This window comes from Pelodiscus sinensis, chromosome 8 (assembly GCF_052426305.1).
Source record: "Pelodiscus sinensis isolate ZL-2025 chromosome 8, ASM5242630v1, whole genome shotgun sequence".
Lineage (NCBI taxonomy): Eukaryota > Metazoa > Chordata > Testudines > Trionychidae > Pelodiscus > Pelodiscus sinensis.
Window position 1 is genome coordinate 12,851,756 of NC_143059.1, and position 26,460 is coordinate 12,878,215.

The 26,460-nt window shown below is 42.4% G+C and overlaps 1 long non-coding RNA gene across 1 annotated transcript in view; it reads left to right on the top strand.

Moving 5' to 3' along the window:
- The first annotated feature begins 287 nt into the window (after positions 1-287).
- LOC142830374 (uncharacterized) overlaps positions 288-26,460 on the top strand; it is a 69,109-nt gene continuing 42,936 nt past the window's right edge. The window contains exons 1-2 of the long non-coding RNA XR_012905561.2: positions 288-418; positions 20,287-20,422. This is a non-coding gene — a long non-coding RNA (uncharacterized LOC142830374). The remainder of the gene's footprint in view (positions 419-20,286; positions 20,423-26,460) is intronic.

Here is a 26,460-nt window from a genome sequence, read left to right on the forward strand (position 1 = left end):
TTTCATTAAGGGAAAATGTTTCATAATATACCATTATAACTGGACCATTCAACAAATCAGGTTTAGCTTTTTTGGCTGCAAACAAAAAGACTGCAAGAGAGATTACCTTCCTTTGACACTTTGTTTTTAAGGATTGAATGCCCAATCATTCAAGAATGAAAACATACTTCTGTCATCCTGCTGTTCAAGTACAGGGATTCTGGAGTAATGTGTACCTGTTTTCTTTCCTTTTCTTGTCCCTGTTTTCTCTTACTGCTCAGTGCACTTCATTTCCTGAAAAATAAGTCCCGAAACTGCCTCCCTCATGCAAACCTTGAAGCTTCTCTTCTAATTTCACAGGAGAACTGAGATCCTTCAGATTTTCTTTTGAAAGAGCTGCTGAGTTTTTACATATCATCTGATCCACTCAATAGATGTGGTAAGACCCTGAACTTTTAATATCACAGTTCTAACATACGATGTGGTGGTATTGTGTTTGTTGTTGTTACTGGGTTGGATTGATTTTTGACTGTTTCTGAAATGAAAAATGTTGAACTATTCGCTGATGATGATTATTATTAAAATTCTATTATTTCAAAGCATTTTTAAATTTCCTTCAGAATTGTTGTACAGGCAACCCCCTATACCAAAAAAGCAAAAGAAGCCATAAAAAAGACAAGAATGTGCAAAGCGCTTTATTTTTTTAGAGTGACTAACAGAATATAGAAGCTCAGAGATAACTGTGCATAATTTTTCTTATTGAGTCTGCAAAAAAAAAAAAAAACCTCAAAAAAACCTTACATAAATAAATTACAATTATTTGGATATGTATTAACTTATGTTCTTACGTTCTTAACTTTAGGGAAAAAAATAAAAATAGGCAAAAAAGTGACAGTGCAGCCACCAGCAAAAGTTTGGCCTCAATTGTAATGCCCTCAAAAATTTTGTTGCAAGAACCTCTGCACTTAATAATATTTTCAATAAATTCTGAGGGGTAGCCATGTTAGTCTGTTACAAAAAAACCTTAAAAAGCAACAAATAGTCTAATAGCATCTTAAAGACTAACAAAACATGTAGCTAGTAACATGAGCTTTCGTAGGCACAACCCATTTTGAAATAATTCAAAATTAATTCGAAATAATGGAGCACTTATTTCGAATTTGGTAAACCTCATTCCACGAGGAATAATGCCAAATTTGAAACAGCTATTTCGAAATAAGTGCTGTTTAGACACTTATATCGAAATAGGGGGCCATCAGCCTTCTCAGAGTGCCCTGGTGGCTACTCCAGCCTCAACCAAGAATACTCCTCTCCCTCCCCACTCCCCAGAGCCCTTAAAGGGTTGACTCTGGCCACAGTGCCTGCGCCTGCTCCAAGCGTGTCAGTCCAGAGCCTGCAGTCATTGCCCTGATCCAGTGGCCCCAAAACATGAGCCAGCAAGCCACTGGCAGCCAGCCCTCCACCGCTCCCCAGGAGCAGTCTGCCAGCTCCCAGCAGCCTGCCAGGGCCCAGAGAATGTGGGCGCCTTCCTATTTCTGGGTGGAGAACATGGACCTTATTTAGGTTTGGGGGGGATGCCCCCAACATCCGTGATCTCCTCACTAGATGGAGGAACGCAGCCATCTATGGCAGGTTAGCTGCCAGCCTGGCCACCAAAGGCCACATGCGAACCTAGGAGCAGGTTTGTATGACAATCAAGTTGGTCCGGCGAGACCCCCAACCCTGAGCCCTGAGCTTCTCCTCCCCCTTATTCCCCTTGCTTCCCCCTTCCAGCTCCCTCCTCCCAGGTTTCCCCCTCCCCTCTCCCACCCTCTCTTCTCCCTTCTCCCGCCTCCTTTCCCCAGTCTCACCATAGTTTCATCCCCCCCCCCCCAGTTTTGTTAAATAAAGAGAGTTTGTGTTCATGAAAATACGTGTATTGTATTTGACATCAGGAAGGGGGGTTAGGGAGGGGTAAGTGGAAAGACGTGAGGGAGGAATGAGGCACAAGTCCCCAGTGGGGCACACCAAGAAGGTTCTTAGTGCTCCTCAGGGTGGAAGCTCTCCCACAGGGCCTCCTGGATACTGACAGCCCCTTGATAGACCTCCCAGATGGCAGCCTGCAGAAAGTGCAGCCAGGCTTTCAGCAACGCATCCATGAGAAGCACCAGAGTGCCCAGGGGCAGCTCTGGCTCCATGCTGCAGAGTGCTGTGGTGTCCTGAGTAAGAGCAACCAGAGCAAAATGCTTTGCTGTCCCTCATCAAAGTAGGCAAGCAAGCAGGGAAAGCTGAGAATTGGCTGTCCGGGGGGAGGGGGGGCTGTCCCTTTAAGCACAGGCCTCAGATAGCCTCAGGCAGCAGCCACACAAAGTAACTCCTGACCTGATGCCCTTCCAGACCTGGTTCCGGTGGGCCTTAAATATGATTCAATGTCCACTCAGTGTGGATGTGCTATTTCGAAATAGCAAAAAGCTATTTCGAAATGCATTTTGTGTGTAGACGCATTATTTCAAAATAGTTAATTCAAAATAAGTTATAACACAGTAGTGTAGACATACCCCAAGTCATTATCTGAAATCATCATGAGATTGAGAATCCATTCCTTTTTTTGGTAGTTTCTTCCAATGGTTGATCATTTTTATTGTTAAACATTTGTGTCTAATTTCTGGGTAGAGTGCGGAGCTTGAATTCAAAAATACTAAATGATATTCCCTGTGCTGCAATTGACTCACTCTGTATTGATAAAGCAATACACTTACTTTTGAAGTGTTTGTTTCCCCATTTACAAAATGAAGGCGTTGATACTTTGGGTGCTGTGAAGCATAATTCATTCATCTTCCTAAAAAAGCACGTTGGCATCTATGGCTGGAAGATCCAAAGTGAAATAATCATCTATATTTATATTTAGTGATGATTCTTTTTGAAATGTAGTGGTGTTCTAGATCTTTTCAAGCTAGGTTTTATTAATAGTGACATTATGCTTACCGATCTTGTTAAAAAAAACTTTAAAAACAGCAAATAGTCCTGTAACACCTCAGAGACTAAGAAAACATGTAGATGGTATCATAAGCTTTCATGGACACAACCCACTTCTTCAGATGACAAGTCTTGTTAAGAGAGTGCACGTGATGAAAGCTGTAATGTCAGTGGTTCTGGAAAGAACCTAGTGCAGCAGCTGTGCTTTAGTGACAGCAACTACAGTGAAAAATGAAGGTTGATTGCAATTTGGTTCCCACCTGTTGTTACTGGTGAGAGAGACGGTGTCTTCAAGGCACTTGGCAGCAAGTTACATAGGCAGAAGAGGCTTTGGTTCCTTTTTTCCTTTTTATTTGGTGTGCAAGGATCAATATTTTGGGTTTCATTTTTCTTTTTTTCTTTTTTTTATTCTCCCAAACTAATTATTATAAAATACAGCTTTTTTAGAATATTGTGTTTCCGTCCACTTATGAATACTTTGAGATTATTTGTTAGACACTACAATAATTGTCATGGCAAAAATTGCTCATTAAAGATTACATCATAAACTGCTTCTGTTCTATTCTTCATAAAACTTAACTTTTTTTGAATGTTGATTTGACCTCAGAACACAATCTTAATGCCAAACATTGACTGCCTCTGACTTCTCTCATCCCTCATCAGAAGCACTGCCAGGGCATTGAAAGGACGCTGATGTTTCGTTCTTAGTGCAAGCTCACCTCAGTTAATGTTTTACGAAACAAAAAACAGGACTATGTAGCACTTTAAAGACTAACAAGATGGTTTATTAGGTGATGAGCTTTCGTGGGCCAGATCCACTTCCTCAGATGTTTTACAGGTTAGTTGCCTTGAGGCCTGAGAGAAGGAATTTTTAGCTTGTAGCTCAGAAGCTTGTTGCTTGAAGTGGCAAAAAATTGCACATAATTCTGAGACGTGTACACAGTAAGTCTGTGTCACCGTGGTAACCATTTGCACCTGCAAGCATGAGTCACAGAGCAGAGGAATTGCAGTGCAATATTGTACTCTTCATGGAGCACTGAAAATTTCTCGTAAACAAACCCATATAGATGTTAAAATATCTTTTATTTTAACATTCCAGCTACTTTGTGGACATCAATAGAGCACCTAGATCTATCTAACCCAATCATCTCAGCCCAAAATCTCTGCCAATTTATATTAGCCAAGGGTCTGACCCCTCGTTTCCAATTTAATCCATTTTATACGACAGCTGTCACTGTGATACCTGATTGCTTCCATGTAAGAAACCAAGAAAGAGCTGTCTCTATCAATACACATAGAACATTATGGTGTTCTGGGCTGTTGGGTACTTTCCTAAATTTCAAAACACGAAATAGTCTTTCTTTGGTATATGTGTATATCAGAAATAAGGTAACAGTTCAGATTATTTAAAAACTCTTATGATGACTAGCAAATGAAGTATGCTTATAAACTGCCTTTTTCTCTTGCAAAAGTCCTCATAAAATAATAATATTAGTGGTTTTGTAAACATGCATTTGATTCTTATGGGGCAGATTCTTCCTTGGTATACATTGTCGTCAGTGGAGCAATGCCAATTAACACCAGCTGAGACTCTGGCCTTATTAGCTTTAACAATAACACTCGCTTCTTCTGTAGCACCTTTCATCCCAGGAACTTAGTGATTTATAAACATTAATTAAGGCTCACAACACCCCTGTGACGTATTTAAGTGTTGTGTTCCTAGGGCTGTGTGAAATATTCATGACAAAATTGGAGGCTCTAAAAGATCTTAGCAATCCCACAGAATTCAAATAATTGATGGTGGAAATAAATGTTACATTCACGGCTTTAAAGTTTCCATTGTGTGTGTGTGTGTGTGTGTGTGTGTGTGTGTGTCACTTCTTGTGGTACTTTTTTCCATTGTTGGAAGTGGATTGACAGGGATGAAGCCTTATTGTATTCTTTCAGATTCCCTGATGGCCTGACTCTGCCCCATGTTCTCAATGAGATATTAAAATCCATACTGACTCGTTTGTTTTGGCCTACATTGGAGCAAAGAGCTGCTTCCAAATAATGGCTGATGGGGGAACAGGCCTGTCAACCACCACAAACACTAGTCAGAATATCAGGCCAATAGCTCTTTGCCCCAGAAAGAAAACAGTGTACCACTGGAACTTGAAGCTACCATATTGTTGGACATTTTGGATGTTTTTCGAAGGTCTGATGGCATCTATGGAAGGTTATATTTTCTGGACATTCATTGGGCCCTCTGGGCACACAATTCTAAGGACAGATGGAGAGATTCAGCCTGCCCCATACTTAAAGAATAGACACATAGTAAGTCCCATTTTCAAAAGTGACTTAGGCCCTTAGGCGCCTAAGTCTTATTTGAAATCCCTTCTTGTTGCTGCAAGGATCTTCTTTGCCTGACCCTATCCTGGAAAAAACTTAGCATTCAGTCTTTCAGGTACAACAGGGGTGTAGCTAGACATGTTGATGGTCCATTAAAGGGAAACCACTATCTCAGGAACATTATACAATCAAGACTTCTCAGTAAACACACATATACAATGGAGACAGCTCAGCGGAAGCAGTAGTAAAAAATCTTTACAGTAAGCTGGAAGAAACTATAAAAGAGGGGAAGTGACATCATGACTTGGCCTCATTCTCCCCACAACTCAACACTTGGAAATACGTCTGTAGGACAAAGACTTTGAACCTGGAGTAGGGTGGTCCTGGGCTGGAAGGTAGTTCTAGCCAATGTAATAAAGAGCTGTGACCTGTTTGTGCCATGTATCAGGGTGAACACTGTTTGATTTAAATCCTGTCTAGTCTATAGAACTCAGACTGCACATTTATATTTGTTTCTTAGGTAACCTGTTTTGATAGCTACACTTGCTACTTATGCTCACTTAAAATCTGTCTTTCTGTACTTCATGAATCTATTTTGGTTGACATGCTAGGGAAATCTCAGCACAGTTTCCTAGGACTAGTATGTGTCCTCTCTGTACTGAAGAAGGAGGCAACTGGGTAATGAACTTACACCAGTCAGGCTTCTGACCAATACAAGACAGTGTAGTTCTGGGATGTAAGGCTGAGGATCTAGGAGGAATGGGTTGGAGCCTCTTTGGTTTTGGTTCATGAGTGGCTGGGAGATCATTCATGTACCTCAGTTGGGTGTGTGCCTGTCAGTGTAAGTGCAGCGGCTCTCAGAGGCTTAAATCTTGGAAATAGCATCACAGAGGGAGAAGGGTCCCACAATCTGGCTTGCCCCCTGAGAACTCCATCAAAGGGAAATTGAGTAAAAACCAGCCTTTTCCCTCAAATAGTTTTGGTATCAAAAACTGGTATTTTCTGTCAGAAAAATATTTAGTTGGAAAATTCCCAACCAGCTCAAGTGTGAAGGCCATTTAGAGCCATGTAGATAACACAAAGTAGCCTTAGAATATTAAAGAATCTGTGCCCTCGTGTTCTATCTCATTGAACTTGTTTGATGGGCATCTGATCCAAGAGTTTGGACTGAGAGAGAAGATCCCGATAAAAGCATATGAAGCAACATGGACAACTTCTGCTTTTCTTATTTTCTCTGCCCTTCCCCGTGGCTTTTCTAAAAAAAGATATCAAGATTGGCTTCTGTCCCACTTCCACTGAGCATTTTTTCTGAGCATGTACAGAAGTGCAAATGTATTACCCCGTGTCTGGGATTTCATATGCAAGTGGAAGTTTGGAGACATAAAATGGAATAGTTCTATTTTGAATGCTATTATACAATGTTTATGTGGTTTCTCCCTTCCCCCTGCCCAGAACTAATGATATGCTTTATGGATGGATAAACTGAAGTGCAGCAGGTTCAGTGAGTTGCTGAAGGTCACACAGCAAATCTTCAAATTAGAATAGAATTCAGGTTCTCACTACCGCTCCTTGGCTAAAATGCTTACTGCTTACAGCTGAAAGATCAAGAATACACATCTGCAAGTAACTTAAGGTTTCATTGCTCAGAGAAAGGCAGACTTTAATTAGGAATGACCCCAAGCAGCAATATTTAGATTCTGATAAGGGTTTGGCTTTCAGACATCCAGACTCAGAGTTTGACGTTATTGAGGGTTTGGACCTATTTATACCTGGTGATTTACCTTGTTAACTATCTCAGGCACATCAGTATTTAACTTGGGAACCTAAAAGGCTGAATGTCTCTGAGGCAAGATGTAGGTCTGCTGATTGTCCTAGAAGAAGAAATCCTCCACCCCCTTAAAATGTAGTTATCAAAGCAAGGTCTCAAAATAAGTCTTATGTTGCTTTAGAAAATCTTGGATAATACCATAGTAGAGTCTGTTCTGTATGCTGGACAGGAAGGGACACCGTGAAGTTACCTTGCCTGTTCATGTTGAATCACATTGGAAGGTTGGGAATTCAGGGGTGGAGGTAATTAAATTTCTTACAGGTACTGTCCTATCACAATCTGTCTCCCCTTGAAGAAGGTCTTAGAGCAGGGGTTGGCTGTGATACAACAGTACTTGTAAGAAATTTTAGTGTGGGGAGTTCATGACAGAGGCTTGGGGGGGAGAGGGTGATGGTGCAGGAGTTAGGGCAGGACCTAGGGATGTGGGGAGGGGTGCAAGAGTCAGAGGTGTATAAGGGGCTCAGGGCAGAGGGTTTGAGTGTGGGGGTGCAGGAGTTAGGGCAGGAGCTAGGGACTTGGGGGTGCAGGAGTCAGGATTAGGGTGTAGGAGGGATTTAGGATATGTGGTTAGGGCGTGGAAGGGTGCAGGAGGCAGGGCAGATGGTTGAGACTGTGGGGTAGAGTGCGGGGGGCACCTGAGTTCAAGTTAGGGATATCTTACTAGGCCAAGCCACTACAGCTGGGCAGCCATGGTCGGATGAGGGCCTGGGCCTGGATCGGGGCCACTGCAGCGGGAGAGGGGACAAACAAGGATCACTGCAGCTGGATCATGGCTGGTTCTGCCTCCCCTCCTGCTCTCATCACAGCAGCACTGAGGCTGCCACTAGATTATATAGATAAATTACCAGTGTAATTTATCACCTGGATATAGGACGCTGACAAGACACCAGCTCTGGCACAGGTTGGACCTCCCTGGTCTGGCACCCTTAGGGTCTGACTGGTCCTGAACAAGGGAGTTTGCCAGACCAAAGATTTCAGGGCTCTCTGAGAAGCTCCTGCCAGCTCCCCTCCTGGCCACCAGCCCTGGCCTGCTGGCTGGCTCGGCTGCTGGGCTGCACTCTTGGACCCTTGTCCCACCTGTCAGGTTCCACTCCCTGCCCTTGGGACTGCCAGCTGCTGGATTCCCAGCAGACAGCCGCTGGGGCTCTCTTGTCCTGCTGGACCACTATGTTGCCGGACCAGAGTGTCCTGGACCAGAGAGGTTCAACCTGAATTATGAATTGCAATAGCCGCCCTCTTTAGACCTATGTTCGCTGTGCTCTTTCTGCAGCTCCAGTAATCTAGCCTCGGTGCTTTTTTTAGGCATGATTCTGTAATGAAACAAAAATATGGCAGTACAACCTCAGAGTTATGAACACTTCGTGAAGGGAGACTCTAATTCTGAAGAAAATGACATGGTTCTTTCAAAAGTTTACAACTGAACATTGACTTAATACAGCTTTGAAACTTTACTATGCAGAAAAAAATGTTGCTTCCCTTTTTTCATAGTTTACGTTTAACACATAGTTTAATGTATTGCTTTTTTTCCATCTCTGTAACTGCTTGATTGAGTACTTCTGACGCCAAGTGGGGTGTGTGGCTGACTGGTCAGTTCATAACTCTTCTTTACTGTAGTTAATTTTTCATCCAATAATGTAACGTACAGGCTGCTCTCACTGTGTCCTTACTTGCTGTAGAGTGAGACATACGTCAGGAGCTGCAGTCAAGTACAGCTATGTCTTTAAATAGAGAGAGGCAAATTTGATCTTGTAACTATATAGCATGTCACTAGACTAATGGCATAAGAGTGGGAAAGATAAATGTTTTAAACCCATTTGGAATTATGTACAACAATGAAAAAGAATGTTGGCTATCAATTCTCTGATTGAAAACTACCTACCACTGAAAGTTGCGTTTAGCCATATCCTTTACAATCTGCCCTATATGTAGAACAATTATAAATACTCAGTCTGAGAAATTCTTACCCTCCTGTGACAGCTTATTTTAGGCCTTTTTGGTACTCGGGGATGATGATTTTACTTGGTACAGCGGGCAGAAACAATGTATTATAAGAACAGCCAGACTTCCAAGGTGTATTTTCAAACTGAAGCAAATCTAATAAATGTATAAAGACTTAATTTCCAGACTTCTAAGGAGTCACTGCATAGATTATAGCTAGTATATGTTTAAAGTACAGCTCAGTGCAAGTTATTAACCCAAATGTAAATGGGCAGAATATATTAGGTTTTATTATTGTCTCTTATGTTATGTGTGTAACCCTTCTGCCAGGTAGCGCCAGGAGCAGCCAGGTCCGGATTCAATATCTATGGGTTCATTTTTATCCCTACCACACAGAACTGGCTCAAACCCACACCCAGTAACCTGAGAAATTCACACAACATCCCTGGGCACCTCTGAGAGGAAGTACTTCCCCACTCGCAAGCACAGAATCTGAGCATAAAAAGGAAACTTTTAATGAAAGAGGGAAATAAGTAAAATGGCACTAACTTGGGAAAATACCACAGACAGAGTTCATAACCAAACCACGAGTGAACATCCCCACTCAAGTAGATTGAGCAATGTCCTTTGCCTCTCAGGCTCTTAAGCCCAGCAATGTAAGGATCCCATTCACATGCCCAACCTCTCTCTATACCCCACTCACAGTGGCTGCCCTTGGTCAGGGCAGACCAGAGCTCAGAGGTGATTTTCAGACCTCACCTCCCATCCTTGGGGAGTGGGGTAAGAGGTATCTCACCCACTTCATTGGCCACTCACTGCTGCTCCTGCCAGCCGCTCCTGCTGACCACCTACTGCCGCTCTCACCAGCCTCCTGCCAGCCGCTTGCTCCTGCCAACCGCCCTGCTGGATGCCTGCTGCCACTCCCACCGGCTGCTTGCTGCTTGCTTTTGTCAGCGGCCCTGCTGGTTGCCTGCTCCACTCCCACCAGCTGCCTGCCAGCCACTTACTCCTACCAGCCTTCCTGCTGGCCTCCTGCTGCCACTCCTGCCAACTGCCTGCTGGCCGCTTACTCCAACCAGCCACTCTGCTGCCTGCCTGCTGCCAATAGGTTTGGATCTGGGCCAAACCTAATGATTTCAACTCTCTGTGATTCCAGCTTCTCAGTGACTTCAGCTCATAACCCACAGTGCAGGCCAGCAAAAAATAAAGGGACTCCTTATGGAGTCTGTTTTAGTTCTATCATTAGAATGGAGGGGAAGGGGGGAGAAACAGGTTGAACTGTTTCTATATGAACAGCATATAGCCTGCTGGTTCAGAGCTCTGCTTCCCCCTACCCCAATCCAATCCACTTGAGTCTGGACAGGAAAGACTTGTCCATCTGAGATTCTTTAATGACAGTGTCTCTCCTGCAAGCACTGGTAGTCATATTTCACAATTCCTACATTTAGGATTAACCTCATTTGTGACCCCACAACAGCCAAATTAGTTACAGTAGGCATAATGCCATTCTAAAAATTGACTATCTATCAGGCCTATAGCACTGACTGAACTGGATTTACATAAGCACACTCAGGATTCCTTTCCCAATCCAGCATGAACTGTATTTACATAACAACAGTTGAACACCTTTAAGGGTGTGTCTAGACTACTGAATTTTTTTCGAAAAAAGTGGCCTTTTTTCGAAAAAACTGCACCTGCATCTAGACTGCTGTCACGTTCTTTTGAAATTAAATTGAAAGAACGTGGCAGGTTTTTTTGAAATTGGTAAACCTTACTTTTACCAGGAAGAACACCTTTTTTCAAAATAGCTCTTTCGAAAAAAAAGGTGTTCTTGAATGCAAACAGGGATTTTTCGAAAGAGAGCATCCAGATTCCCTGGCTGCTCTCTTTCGAAAAAGCGATTTGCTTTTTCAAAACCCTTGTGGCTGTCTAGACGATCTCTTTCGAAAGAGGCTTGTAGTCCAGACGTACTCCTACAGGGCTAAAGAACCCAGTGAGCATAACTATACCCAGGATCCCTTTCCCCTTCCAGCTGGCTGCATTGGAAGCAGTGATTCAGACCCTGCTTACATCTTGTTGTTGTATGTTATTTATTGTGTGGTAGTATCTAGGAGTCCAAGCCAGGGCCCAGGCCCTGTTTCCCTAGGTGCTGTACAAACACAGAACAGAAAGACAGTCCCTGCCCCCAAGGAACTCACAGTGTAAGCATAAGAGATGGGGAAGTACAAAGCAACAATGAGATCATCTTGTCGAAAATGTGTAGACTAGACCAACCCATAGGGTGGGGAATGAGATGGATCACACAAGCTGAGTGAACAATGTGATGGTGGAAAATGTCATATCAGTGCCATAATAACTGGAGAAGGGGGGGTGCTTGCATGTCTGTGTGAATATGTACATGGGATGGTGTTTACTTAGGCAGACAGGAAGGGTGGAGTGAAGCTGAAATGAAGATTAGCATGGGGAAAGGACAAGGGAAGGACTGCAGCACATAGCCAGTCTGACTCTCTCTGCTTTGGCTGCCCCTTGCTGGTGTAGTTTCAATGGGCTAGTTTCACTGAAGCCCTACTGTAATGCTTTGGCTCCAGTTCTGCTGTCAGTGGAACTGTCCACTAAGGAGTACTGCCTCGCTATGAAAAATTGCCAGGGCAACCTGTACTGCTCCACCCCCCCTTCAATGCAGGAAAATCCACATTGCAGAAATTAACTGGGGAAGCAATATGCCTGCAAAATGCTCCCTACGCAGAAATGAATAGAGAAGGGCTTTTGGTTTTTATTAATATGGAAAATAGGATGAAATACTTGGCTATTTTTGCCAGTAAATAAATATGAATGTACTGATTTTTATGGGCCCAAGAGGTGAAAGATAATTGAAATTCTATTGGATTTCCACCCTGTTAGATGCACACTTGTACTGTTTTCAACCCTTCTGCTTGCACTGAAAACAAGGTCCTCACATTAGTATGACAGAGATCTAGAAATAACTGCAGTCTCATCAGGAATTTGAGTATCCAGCTGGGATTTCAAATCACAGTGCCAGAGAGCAAAGGGTAGTGCATTAAAGCAAAATCCTCATTAGTGAATTGAGCCTCCACTTCAGCTCATGGGAGGTATGATTTGTTTATGCTACATGAACATGATAAGAGAGGAAGAAAGAAATAAGCAAAACACTAAGAATTCCACACTAAAAAACAAGCATCTCCAATAATTTGCTGAGGAGGTGTCTGATACCATGGCTATGTCTAATAAATGCCTCAGCTTGGTCATTGACACAGTAACTTTGTTGACTCTACCCCAAATTTGAGAGTTTGTCACTGGAATATGTCTGTCTGTCTATCTATCTGACTCTGTTTTGCAGAAACTTTCCAGGTTTTCATATGTGGTGGGTTTTTTCCCCCACAGTGGAACAGAACGAAACCTTTCAAACATTTTTGTGAAACAGAATTGTGTTTGATTTTTTTTTTCAAATTGTTTCAGCCTTGTTGTAGCCACATTGGTCCCACAATATTGGAGACAAGGTGGACAAGGTAATAACTTGGGAAGTTCATTGAAAAAAAGATATTACCACACTCACCTGGCCTCTCTCATTTTTCAAATTGGAAAGCTTTCAAGTCTCTCTCTCTCTTTCTTTCACTTTCTTTCTTATCAGACACGACCTGAAAACTCTTGATCAAAACAAACAAAATATCTTCCAGATGGAAACTGAAACATCTCCATCAAACATTAGGCTTCAACCAAATTTAATTTAGTAGCAATATTTTTCTGGCCAGCTCCAGGCTAAGTTATACAGTATACTGTGAGCATTAAAGTCTTCAGAGACCACCTTCCTTTGCCTGATGTCAGCAAGGAATGCTGACTTTTATGAACCCGGTTCAAAACAATTGGTTTCTCAATAACTACAGCCATTCCTCATTGTCTGACCAGGCAATGGGGGCTGACAGTTTGGCCAAGCTTTGCTGCTGCCTCTTGAAGGAACAATAAGAAAAAAAGAAACACAGCAGGCTCAGTGATACCCTTCCTCTATGCAGATTAACTCAAAGGAGCTGCAGCTCAGCAATTAGGAGAATAGTATATTTTCCTCAGGGTTAAGCATACTGGAGGCTTGACACTTGGCAGCTAGAACATTCAATGCAATGAGGTTAGTTGTGGGGAACTCCTAAAGGGAATTAACATTGGACAAATTAAGTGGAGGGGGAAAAACAAAGTCTGTTATTTGATACATGCAACATATTTCAGTTCCCCAAATTAACCAGATGTGGGTCAAAGACCTGGAGATGTTGGGTTCCTTTGAGGAGGTGGTAGCCTAGCTGGACTGGGAGCATTGCCTCTAGTGAAGGCTGCACAACCCTTCCATACAAATCCATAAGGAATAAATGGCCTGATCTTGCACTCATTGAAGTCAATGACAGAGCTCTTTTACTTCAATGGTGCAAGATCCAATGAGGCTGTCTGAATATAATGATCACAGAAGTGGATAGTATCTAAACCACAAAATGATCTTGGTTATGCTTTAACCTTGGACCAGATGGCTAACTGCAGCGAGGAGATACTATTTTCTGGGTATGTCTACACTACCCCCCTAGTTCGAACTAGGGGGGTAATGTAGTCATTCGGAGTTGCAAATGAAGCCCGGGATTTGAATTTCCCGGGCTTCATTTGCATGATGCCGGCTGGCGCCATTTTTAAATGCCGGCTAGTTTGGACCCCTATTAGGCTTCCTATTCCGAACTAGCTGTACACCTCACTCCGGTGGCCCCTTTCATCTCCTGTATGATGTCTCTGCATGCTGCCATATCCCTCCTGAAGTCTGATGCTACCTTATTGGCATAATGCTGTGGTCAGATGCCTTCCACTTGTAAGCTGTCTGCATTGTAGGCCCAGATGCTGCGAGCAGTGTGTGTCTAGGGTTCCCACTGATACGCAGCATGGGCAGGGTTCATTGTGTCGGAACACTTCAGAATGTGGTGCTTTTTTACAGCCTTCCAGATCAGCCAATGCTAACTCCTACCAGAAGTAGTGAGAAGCGTATTCCACCTCTTCATCTCTTAGGACCAGAGCACTGAGCATCAGTCTCCAAATTACCAACCCCACATGCTCTCTAAATGCTGGGGCTCTGATGTTTATTTGTGGTACATCTCCTGGGTGTGGTTGGTGCTACTTAGATGCTACATTAATGCCAAACTATCCTGTGCATGTCATGGGAAGGCTGAGAATTTTAAATGCACTGAAGTCCAGAGATCTAGAGCAGTGGTTCATCAAAGAGCCTCTTGTGCAGGTGTAATATGCTATGTTTCGCTAAGTCTTTGACTTAAAGTGCACACTGCGGCTGAGATAGAGAGGGTTGGATTTCCTCACTCGTGCATTTGAATTTCTCAGCTGCTCCCTTGCATTCATTACTGTACCCTGTATATTAAATTGTGTTTGGTTTTGAAGTAAAATGCACATAATCATAGTGCCTTGCATGTGAGAGGACTGCCTGTGAGTGTGTTCTTGGAATGATTCACTTATTTCAATCTGCAGATGTCTAGTTATATACCTTCTTATGTATGTGGCTATTTAGTCCAGGTATGCATTTGACATAGTAAGAAACAATGTTGTGTCAAGCATACAGAGGGTACAACATTTAACTTGATTTTATTTCTGTGGTTTTTGAACTGCACAAAGCATTCATTTGTGAGTGAATATTATTAATAATATTATTATTATTCAATATTATTATTTCCGAGATTCTCATCACTGCCCTGGCATTTGCTCGCCGATGCCCATTAATTTCATGGGAATTGGATGTCTACATCCAATAGGTGACTGAAAGAATCTCAGCCTTATATAAATAATATGAGAGAGAAGAAAAGAGAGAGATGTGTGAGGATAGTTTGTTTTATTTAACTTGGTTTTGGATTGATTGATTAACTTTATTGTTTGCCGTGTTGTAGTCCTGTTGGTCCCAGGACATGAGAGACACAAGTTGGGTGTGGTAATATCTTTTATTAGTGGAAGGGACACGCTTTTGAGCTTCACAGGGCTCTTCTTCAGATTTGAGGAAGGACCAGAGTGTTCAAGCTAAATACAAGATGTGAACAGACAGTTTATTCATAAGGAGATCATTTGAAATAATCATATATATTTGTAGGAGATCACTTGAAATAGTCAGTTAAATCCCCAGCTGTCAAGCTATTAAGGAACAGTGGAGGGGAGTAGGCAACAAGCTGTGTTACAAGTTGTTGTCACAGACCATAAAACCAACCTCTCTACTAAGTCCAGGGGTTTTAGTGTCCAGCAGAATTATGGAGTCAGTTTTCCGGCTCCCCTTTTGAAGGTGTTGTGCAGGTTTCCATTATGGTTGAGGCCCTAGTAGTCAGATATGGGGGATCAATTTGTGAAAATTGGGATCACTCACAGGCTACCTATGGTGTGTTGTCTTTTATCGTTTCTCTGCAGAAGCTCATTCAAGAGCACAGTGATTATCTGGTTGATAATGTAGCCCTGGATAACTATTTTTTAACTTTTTGCAACCTTGATTTTTGTGGTTTCAAATTCATCCAGATCACCATACTAAGCAAATAAAACCCCAAACAAATGAGTAAGTTGTGTTAAACTCTTCCCATCACATACACAGTGGGTTCGCAATAGCTTGTCTCAAACATAAAACTCAAATCCTCAAAAATGCGTGGGTATACAGGGACAGAAAAATAGATATCAGTGGTCTGATCCCTTGTGACAAGTTTTCTGTACACTCTTACTCCTTAATGACTATGAAATAGAAACCAACAAACAGAACAGTGTAAATGGAAAACAAGCAAGGATTTATTTTTGACAGGTGGCAGATATAAGTTAAAGCAGACACAGTTCATTATCTTTGCATCTCTACGGAGAGCACAAAGGAAACCAAACAATGATAGCATTAGAAATACTGGTTTGAACTAAGATCTGTGAATTAAATACTGTGGGGTGAGTTCCGTTCCATATTAAAGATGGGGTAGACCTGTGGTTTAGTATGTTTTAGAAGTAGTTCCCATCCAGAAGCTTTTGAAGTTTGGATCTCAATCTGAATCACAAGGCACAGACCTATATGTGATGGGGTTAGATGAAACTGTGGTGATGTGGGCCTTATAAATACCTAAGAAAGACTGCATGGGGCATAACTGACCTTGTGGTGTATCAGCTAAAAAGGGAAAGTGATCTTAAAAATCCCACAGTTCTGACATAGAAGAAAACACTGTCCATACCTGAAGTGAAAGCAAAGTAATAAAAATTATGCATGTTAATTAGTGAGGGAGATGTTGGTTATTAAATATCACTATTCTCCTGACTGTTTGCAATAAAGGTGGTCAACTGAATTTCCATCGTCTTTCTGATGTGTTTTCATCTTGGGGTATGTCTAGACTACAGGCTTTTGTCGACAGAAGTATCTGTCGACAAAACTTCTGTCAACAAAGAGCGTCTAGACACATTCAGTTCTGTCAACAAAGCAAGCTGCAGAACTCTTTCGACAAAAGATGTTATGCCTCGTAAAATAAGGTTTACCAGCGTCGACAAAACTGCTGAGTTCTGTCGACGTTATGACGTTATGACGTTCTGTCAACAGAACTCAGCGGTAGTGTAGACGCAGGTATAGTTTTGTCGACAAAAGTCCACTTTTGTTGACAAAACTCTGTAGTCTAGACACACCCTAAGTCTTCCTGTGTCTGCCTTTTGGATGAGTATTGTAATCCCTGTGTCGGGAGAATCCCAAATCAGTTTATTACACTCTGGTTCTCTTAATTCCCCTCTCTCTCAGCATTTTTCCTTGCTGCTTGTCCTAAAGAATTGTGTGATGTTTCGGTGCACTGTTGATAATACTTAGCTGATGTATAGTGCTGTTCAGCCACGCTGCTCCAAATACTTGAGAAGGAAAGGGAAGGCTCATTTCTTCACTTTGCAGATTGTGAAAATTGAGACCCACAGCAGGTCAGAGGCAGAAGCAGGAATGGAAGCCACCAACGCACATCATTAAGCAAACATTGCTGATTTTAAGCAAACATGTCTTGGCATTATTTATGTTAGTGTTTCTCCATCTGTTATTCCTCAAGAGGAGCTTGGGTAAATCTTCATATAAAGGAACCAGGCTTAGCTAGTGTTGCCAAGTTCACTAAGGTTGTGAGCCAGGGCACTCTTAATGATCATTAATGAAAACTATAAATCATCTAAAATGTTACAGCATGTTGGAGTGGTCCTGTATTCTAATGAGCCTCTTATTTTTGCATCAAAGACAATAGAGTGTTTATTACCAGTCTTGGAGGAAGAATTCTTCTGTCAATCCACAGAACAGGTACCACTACATTGCTTCTCTAGTGTACCCTACCTAAATGCCCAAAGACTCATGTGAAAAAGTAGCTCGTCACCTCTGCTCATTTGGTATTTGATCTTATTTTAGACAGTGCCAAAAAGGGAACCAGTGAGAGGCATTGGTGACAGTAGCAGTGACTTCTGTGTTATGAACACCTGCCCACTGGGGACTGGAATGAGATCACTAAGCTAAACTCATTTCACACATCGCCACCAAATAAGTCCAATGAGTTCACTCTAGAATGCCTGGATTCAAATGCCAGTAAGTTTACCACTGCCGTCGATTCCACTCCGTGGTGGACACTAAAACTACACCAAATCTATGTCTTCTCCTCCCATACCCAAAATAGAAAGAGTGCAGGATACAGTAGGGATAGGTGCGAGAGAGGTACTGCAATGGAGGAAGATAGTTTTGCTACCTGATGCCCATTTCTTTATAGTAACCCTGTAGTAACTAATTCTTAATTAGCTACAATGTGGTATGACAATGCCACCTAGAAGACAACATTGTCAGCTCTCAATCCAGATTGTTCAGTTCATCACACATGACATTTCTCATGCATCTGGGTGACAAAAATATAGGGTACGTCAAGACTACGTTGCTATTTTAGGATACCAGAAGTATCTTGAAATAGCAATACCTCATCTTTAAGAGCGCCCACTATTTCCCAAAATAACAGATGCACTATTCTATCATCCCTGTACCCTCGTTCCACAAGGGTTAAGGGATTTGTTGCAATAGTGCCTTATTTTGAAATTTAGCACTGTCTATAGAGCACCAAATTTCAAAATACGCTTTTTTGACTTAGACTCAGTTTAAGCTATGCGATTTGCGTACTCCAACAGAAGGATGCTATCTAGTTGCAGTTCTTCTCAAACAGACACCGATCTCTTTCAAGAAGACCAGTAATACCATGTAGTATTGTGCCATATGGATTAATGCCTGGACAGCTCTAATACTGCCCCCAGAGTAAGGAAAGCGGCAGCATTATTAGCCTGATAACGACAACTTCTTATGAGACTCTTAACTGTTTTGTTTTGCTGAACATATTCCAGTGTTCAGAGTGTTGGCTGTTTTCAGATGTTACTGAGGAAGAAATCAATTCTGCTGTTAAAATGGCTGGAGACATGGCTATTAGCTTTAAACTGACAGCAGGTGTATGCACATTACCTCAGTAGTCTAACTAGTACAGTTCTCTGGCACCTTGTTGGAGGTCAGCTGCAAGGATTCAGGTTTATTAACCGGCACAGAGAAATAATGCTTCCCATCCTACCATTCCAATTATTGTCAGTGGTTGTTTTTCACAAGTATTCCATTGTGTAAGCTCGTCCCAGGCAGTTGGCATCAACTAGATGGGACTCTTTCATGAATCAGAATGAGGACAAGTCAGCGGAAAAGTTACCTCGTGGGAAACCTGGACAAAAAAAGATGGATTTTTTCCTTAGTCACTGGAAATTGTGAAAAATAAGCTCAAAATCTTTGGGGTCGAACTGAAAATAATTTTGTTTGACAGGTTTCAGAGTAGGAAGGTGAATGGTTATGCGGTAAGCATCACCCTTACCAGTTACGGTTTACCGGTGGCCCATGCCAGAGCAGTCCTCTGTCCACTGCAGGCAGGGGACTGCTACAGCCTGGCCAGAGTGGTGCACCGCGGGCCCAACTTAGCTGGAGCAGCACATTGGGCCATGGCAGACAGGGCTGCCACTCTGGGCTGGAACATCCCCTCACCAGCGCTGTTTAAGTGGTTAACCGGTTAACTGATTAAACAGGATTTTACATCCCTTCAGAGAGGTAGTCATGTTAATCTGTGTCATCAAAAACAACAAGCAGTTACATGGCAGCTTAAAGACTAATGCATTCATTAGGGCATAAGCTTTTGTAAAAGAGAACTTCCTTTCCCAGATGCTTAAAGAGAAAGAAAGGCAGGGGTACAGAGAGGGGAGTGCTCATTAAATCCGGGAGGACCTCGCTCATCTCCAACACTGATGAGTAGGTGAGAGCACATAGAGGGGAAATGGCTTATTGTAATGAGAGAGTCATTCCATGTCTCTGTTCAGCTCTCTCCTGAGGGTGTCAAATTTGCATATGAATTCCAGCTCTGCAGTTGCACTTTGCAGTCTGGTTTTGAACCTTTTTTTGCTTATGGATGGCAACTGATAGGACAGAATCTGCATGTCCAGGGAGTTTAAAGTGCTCCCCCCACTGCGTGAATGTTATCATTCTTACGGTGTGTCTAGACTACATGCCTCCGTCGACGGAGGCATGTAGATTAGCCAGATCGGCAGAGGGAAATGAAGCCGCGATTAAAATAATCGCGGCTTCATTTAAATTTAAATGGCTGCCCCGCTCTGCCGATCAGCTGTTTGTTGGCAGATCGGGGCAGTCTGGACGCGCCGCGCCGACCCGACAAAGAAGCCTTTCTTGATCGGCACAGGTAAACCTGGTTTCACGAGGCATACCTGTGCCGATCAAGAAAGGCTTCTTTGTCGGCGCGGCGCGTCCAGACTGCCCCGATCTGCCGACAAACAGCTGATCGACAGAGCGGGGCAGCCATTTAAATTTAAATGAAGCCGCGATTATTTTAATCGCGGCTTCATTTCCCTCTGCCGATCTGGCTAATCTACATGCCTCCGTCGACGGAGGCATGTAGTTTAGACGTACCCTTAATGTCTGCTTTGTGTCCTTGATTCTTTTGGAGAGAGAGAGTCTGGTCCCATGTACATGGCGGCGGGCACTGCTGGCACATGATGGCATACATCACATTTATAGATGTGCACATGAATGAGGCTTTAGTGGCACAGCTGATGTGATAAGGTCCTGTGATGGTGTCGCTAGGATAGATGTGTGGCCAGAGCTGGCAATGGGGTATGTTGTATGGACTTTAACCTTACTGGACACACAGATTTTATTGTTTGTTTGTTTTTGACAGAATCAAAGGAAAGGAGAAGTAAGTTCATCAAACGGCTGAAGGAGGAGGAGCAAGAGACGGTTATGGCAACAGAACTTCCCTTATGAGCGTTAGCCCAGTGGCAAGGGCACTCTCCTGGGATGTGGGTGACCCTAAGGTTAGTGTTTGCCTTTCACAGTTGAATTTGGATGTGTCTCACTGCAGAGCCACTGGGCTCTGGGGGTATTAGTGTGGGGTTTTCTCACACTTCCATATAGAGGCTGTTACCCTTTGTATAAATAAATGTCATTGTGGGAGGGACTTAAAACTTGGGTCTCCCACATCCTAGATGAGTGTCATCAGGCTGTAGCCCAAGTTGTCTTCATCATAGTCATTCATCATGAAGACAAATTATTTGCAGAAAATATTTCATCCGGCTCTACGTGTAAGTAAGGGGCCAGTGACCTGAGGCCGTCTTTTTAATGTTGTGCTCCATACGTAGCTAGCTTTTTAATTCCCTTTTCTCTCCTATTCCCTGGCTTGGGTGGCGACGCTCCCTCAGAACTGATTCTCCCACTGTATTGTTGTTGAAATGAGGACTCCCCATTCAGAGAAATACGAAGTAGAAGTAGCCTCTGGCTGTGGAGTTTTAGGGTTGTAACAATAGTATCAGGGTAGAAGAAAAAATGGGGCTTCCCCACCCGCCTCTTTCTACGTAAAGGTCAATCAACCTCTCTTTCCCAGGAGTGGAACACCATGGCTACTATTTTGAAGGGAGGGGAGGGTCCCCTTCTTCATTCCACCTCAAATTTCCCACCCCATCAAAGAAGGGATAACAGTGTCTCTGACAGTATCTTCCCCCTTCCTCAGCAATGAAAAATTATATATATTTTTCATGATGATATATTGGAATTATTGGGTTTGCCCTAGTTTGACATGCATTAGGAACAATCTGTGGAATTGGAATTGCTAATGTAAGAGACTTAATAGATTTAAGTAAATATTTGAAGTTGTTAAGTAACAAAGGGCTAGACCCAGAGGAGCTGACCACTTGCGTAGGCACCTGGGCAAGAGGAGGGGGTGGCTCCATACTCCTAGAAAGGGTGAGGTTTGGGATTCCTGGACCAACAGTTGTCCTCAAGGTGAGACAATAATGGGAGAGAAATTGCTAGAGGCGGGCACAACATCTGACCAGAGCTAAAAGCAAAAGCACCACCAACATTGTGTGAACCATATGACAGGGGCTGAGCACTTGACACTTTTGGGGAGATTTTGAATAGAGCAGTTGACTAGCCATCTTGCTAAACATCTAACCTTGCACCACAACTGTAATTTAATTAAATCCTAGCCTCTGGAAAGCATTTTTTGCTTATATTTGCTTGTAACCATTTCTAACTCAATCCTTCATACCTGGACTCACTTAAAATCCTATCTCCTTGTGTTATTAACATTGATTTACATGTAATCTACACCAGCCCAGTGCTGTGTTTGTACTGAACTGACCGATAACTCCAGTTATCCTGTTAAAGTGATTCACTGCACATTAATGATTAAAGGAAGAAATCTCTTTGGAGGAATAAATAAAAAACCTTATAATTCCTCTGAATGGTCCAGGAAATGGCTGCTCATTACAGAACATGTGGTTTTAAAAAAAATCAGTACCAGCAGAGGGCATGTTCTGGGGTCATTTTGTGAAGTATAACCAAGAAGCTGCCACAGACAAGAATGGCTGTGGTATAGCACGTGGGCTGCTAGAGACAGAGCTGCTGATGCTAAGGTAGTTTAAGAAGAACATAAGAACGGCCATACTGGGTCAGATCAAAGGTCCATCTAGCCTGGTATCCTGTCTGCCGACAGTGGCCAATGCCAGATGCCCCAGAGGGAAAGATCATAATACGTAATCCTCACATGAACCCTCCCCTGTCTCCCACTTCCAGGGAAACAGAGGCTAGGGACACCATTCCTACCGACCCTGGCTATTAGCCATTAATGGACCTAACCTCCATTAATCTACCTAGCTCTTTTATGAACCCTGTTAAAGTTCTAGCCTTCACCACATCCTCTGGCAAGGAGTTCTACAGGTTGACTGTGTGCTGAGTAAAGAAAAACTTCCTTTTGTTTGTTTTAAACCTGCTGCCTATTAATTTCATTTGGTGAGCCCTAGTTCTTATATTGTGGGAATAAGTAAATAACTTTTCCTTATTCACTTTTTCCACACCAGTCTTGATTTTATAGACCTCTATTATATCCCCCCTTAGTAGCTGTGTGATAGAAAAGGAGACTAATTGTATGCTGGCCTGGCCCATCCACAAGAGGGACCCATAGCAGCAGAGACTGTTAAATCATGTATGGGTACTGGGTGGCTCACTCCCTCACCGGTCTGGATTACACCCCAAAATGTGGCCATTAATGACATTTGTCAACTGCTGAAGTCATGATGTCACTCAGAGCCGAATTCCAGAACTTGAAAATTATTTTATTAGACCCAGAGGATGCAAATGATCCCTTCCAGATAACACAGGATGTGCATGTTAGTATTGATAGCTAGCAAACTTTGTTTTTTGCATAAAGCAAGTAGGCTAGCTTCCAGCTCTGTGGAACCCCATTATAAATATATCTCTATACACAGGCTATAGCATAGCTTTTAGAGCACCATGCTATCATTCATATCTTTTAGTTCATGTGTAATGACTCTTTAGTCATCGGTAATATTACAGATAGAAAAATAATATTTGGGTGCTAGAAAATAATGTTGAAGTGATATGCAGTGTGTGTGTGTGTGTGTGTGTGAGGAGCTTGTAAACTGCATGTGGATCTTTTACAATTAAAGTGCAGCTGATGGAGCCCTCAGGAACCTCTTCCCACCCACCAGGCAGGGAGGAAGGTCGGGGCTTTTGCCCTGTGACAGGGTGGTGGGACTGGGGCTTTTGTCAGAGATAACTGGTGCATACTAAGAGGGGGAGCACAATTTAAAGGTCTCATGCCACCCCCAGGCTTGCCCCCCCCCCCCCCCCCCCACTTACATTCTTGCTTCTGCCCACCAGGGACAGGGAACTGGGAATAGTATAGCAAGGAAACTGGGAGCAGCAAAAACCAGTGGGATGGGACAGGGTGACTGGAGAGATGAGACTAGGACTTGCTGGGCAAGGAGATTGGGACTAGAGAAGATGGGACTGGGACAAGGACAGGTTGTAGAGGACGGAGCAGAAGTCGTCATGCTTGTGGGAGAAATAGACAGGAGTCTCCTTCTCTACACAACTGAGATTCATCCCAGTGCAGGTCTGTCCTGAGTTCTGAATGAGGTAGAGCTATTGTAGGGGAAAAAATAGCATTTGACCATGTAAGTAAAATGGACACACTACTATAGAGCTGTAAAGTGTTGAGGGGTGAAAAGGAGGTGTTATGATGCACCAAAGTAGTGTCATTACACAACATGGAAAAGAGTAATTATTCTATGTGGCTTAAACTATAAACGACATCTCCACACAGAACACATGCAGTAAATGAGTCCAGCTGAATTGGTCTCAGAATAGTTTCTTGAAATGTATTGGTCTTGGACAGGCCTGGGATGCTTGTGTGTATGCCTCCAGCAAGCTGGAAAAGCTATACGTGCAATGTAGTGGTGTTGTATTTTTGATGAGAATTAAAATATTAATAGACAGCAGCAGCTGAGCCTGACAGAGATGCAGATTGTCAAAGGAAGTGTTTTAGACTAGCTAGATGAGCAGATAAAAGCACAAACCTCTGTGGTGTGTCAGCATATATGCTACTCCCATTAGGCGACTACGCCTAATGTAATCCAGAGAGGAGTGAGGAGGTAAGAGCAGGCTTCTGATTTTCAAATAGTGTTCTGATTTTCAAATAGATCCATTCTGTGTTGAAGTGATTCATTCCCTCTTGCCGTCAAGCTGTTAGAGTATACACTTTTTATTTAATAGGTGCCTCAGCAATCTCATCACCGCCCTCACGTCTAATTTCTTGTTTTAAGGTTACAACTGAATTGTGAGCATATGCATGTGAGGGAAGCAAATTGTCATTGGTGGTCTGGTCCAAAGAATTATTCACCTCCTCCCTGCTCCCAGTTTTGTGGAAAGAAACATATTTTGTTCTTGGAAACAAAAAGCAGTGTTCACTTCTGCGTGCGAAAAACTGTCATTTCACTATGGGAAGGCCTTTTGGGTTGTAAAAATAATACATTTTTAAATTTGTCCACAGCCATCATTTTGGTGGAAATGTGTTAGTGGCAAATATGCTATTGGGAAGATAAAAAGGCAAAATAATTCTCTTAAGTCCCAAATTTAGGAATGGTGAAGGCATTGGTACTTTTAAAACAAAGATTTTAACTATTGTGCTGGCAGGAAGCAGTACCAGCTATGGCTTATAAGAACTGAAAGTCCAGATGTGTATACATGCCTATAACATTTACCAGAAGTTTTTGTCAGCCCTGTGGCTTAATACTAATGGGTTGCATGGACATAGAGAGATCCTAGTTCTCTGCTCATTACACAAATAAGTACAACAGTAAAGAGAATGGAAGTAACAACAACAACAAAATCAGGACTCCACTTGGACATATCCTAATGGCTTCCGCTGAAGGCCCATTGAACTCAAAGGGAGTTTTGTCTGCCTAAGGAATGGAGGGTTGAGCATAGATTATTGTATAACTCCTTACAAGTTGGTACCAACTTCTCTGTTCTCCACATAGAAGAAGTTAAATGCAAAATATGTTTGATCATTTTCATTCGAAGTAAATCTAGAAAGGAAATTGGATCACATAAGCCTTCTAATTGGGAATGTTTCCTTCTCCTCACTAGCGGTGTGTCTAGACTACAGGATTTTTTCGGAAAAAGTAGCAATTTTTCAAAAAAAACTTCACCTGCGTCTAGACTGCAGCCATGTTCTTTTGAAAGTAAATCGAAAGAATGCGGCCATTTTTTCTATCATTGTAAACCTCATTTTATGAGAAATAACGCCTTTTTTCGAAAGTACTGTTTTGAAAAAAGGCACGATTGAATGCAAACTGTGCTTTTTCAAAAGAGAGCGTCAAGACGCTCTTTCAAAAAAGCGGCTCACTTTTTCGAAAAATCTGCTTGTAGCCTAGACGCTGTCTTTCGAAAGAAGCTTTTTCGAAAGATTCTTTCTAAAAAGCCTCTTTCGAAAGATGCTTGTAGTCTAGACATAGTGAAGTGGTCCGGGAATTTGAAGGGTGCTATTTTGAACTGCTTCTCCATTACTTTCTTCTCCTCTTAAATACTTTTACTTTTAGCTTCCTTATTTTCATCTAACTAGCTTCCACAAAAGAATTGATTCTCCTCTTTGTTACATTGGTGCACATTTAGGCTGTGTCTAAACTGCAAGCTTCTTTTGGAAGAAGCTTTTCTGGAAGAAATTGTCTGAAAAAACTTATTCCGAAAGAGAGTGTCTATACAGCAAAAGCGCATCGAAAAAGCAATCTGCTTTTTTGAAAGATAGCATCCACACTGAATGGATTCTATCTCGCATTTAAGCTGTGATTTCTATGGACGGAGTGGCAACCAAGGCACCTGTGCTTTTTCCTCTTTCCTGCTCTTGCGAAAGAACTCCCTCTTCCCCGTCCACACATGCCTTTTTCCGAAAAAGCTCTTTCAGAAAAAGGCTTCTTGCTCATAGAAAGATGTTTACCGATGTCGTACTTTCGATTTTTTTTTGAAGAACAAGATTGCAGTGTGGACGTAAGTGAAGTTTTTTCGGAAAAACGGCCATTTTCCAAAAAAATTCTGCAGTGTAGACATATCCTTACTGATTTCAGTGGTGAATTGGTGTAATAGAAGAGAGAAGTTAGTTCAAATATTGGGTTTCCTTTGCTTAACTGAGGCTTGTGCATTTTCCTCTGCCTTGACACTGCTCAAGAAATGAAAGGATGCTGAGCAAAGCAGTACATATGTGCAGGCTGAGATTTTTCAAGGCCTCATAGGATTTGGACACTGTGTTCCCATACATTTAAATCCCTTAGACAGTTTTGCACACCTCCTTCATAATAATTTTAGGTTCATTTGCAATCCCCAAACAAACTCCACAAGGACAAATACCTTTGCAGAAGTACATAAATTATAACAATAATATTAAGAAAGCAAGACCTGTCAGGGTTGTTTTATGTTCTAAATATTTGGTATGTTGCTAATTGGCAAATTGGCCAGCTAAAGAAGGAAATTATGTGACCTGAAATCTCAGGAGGAT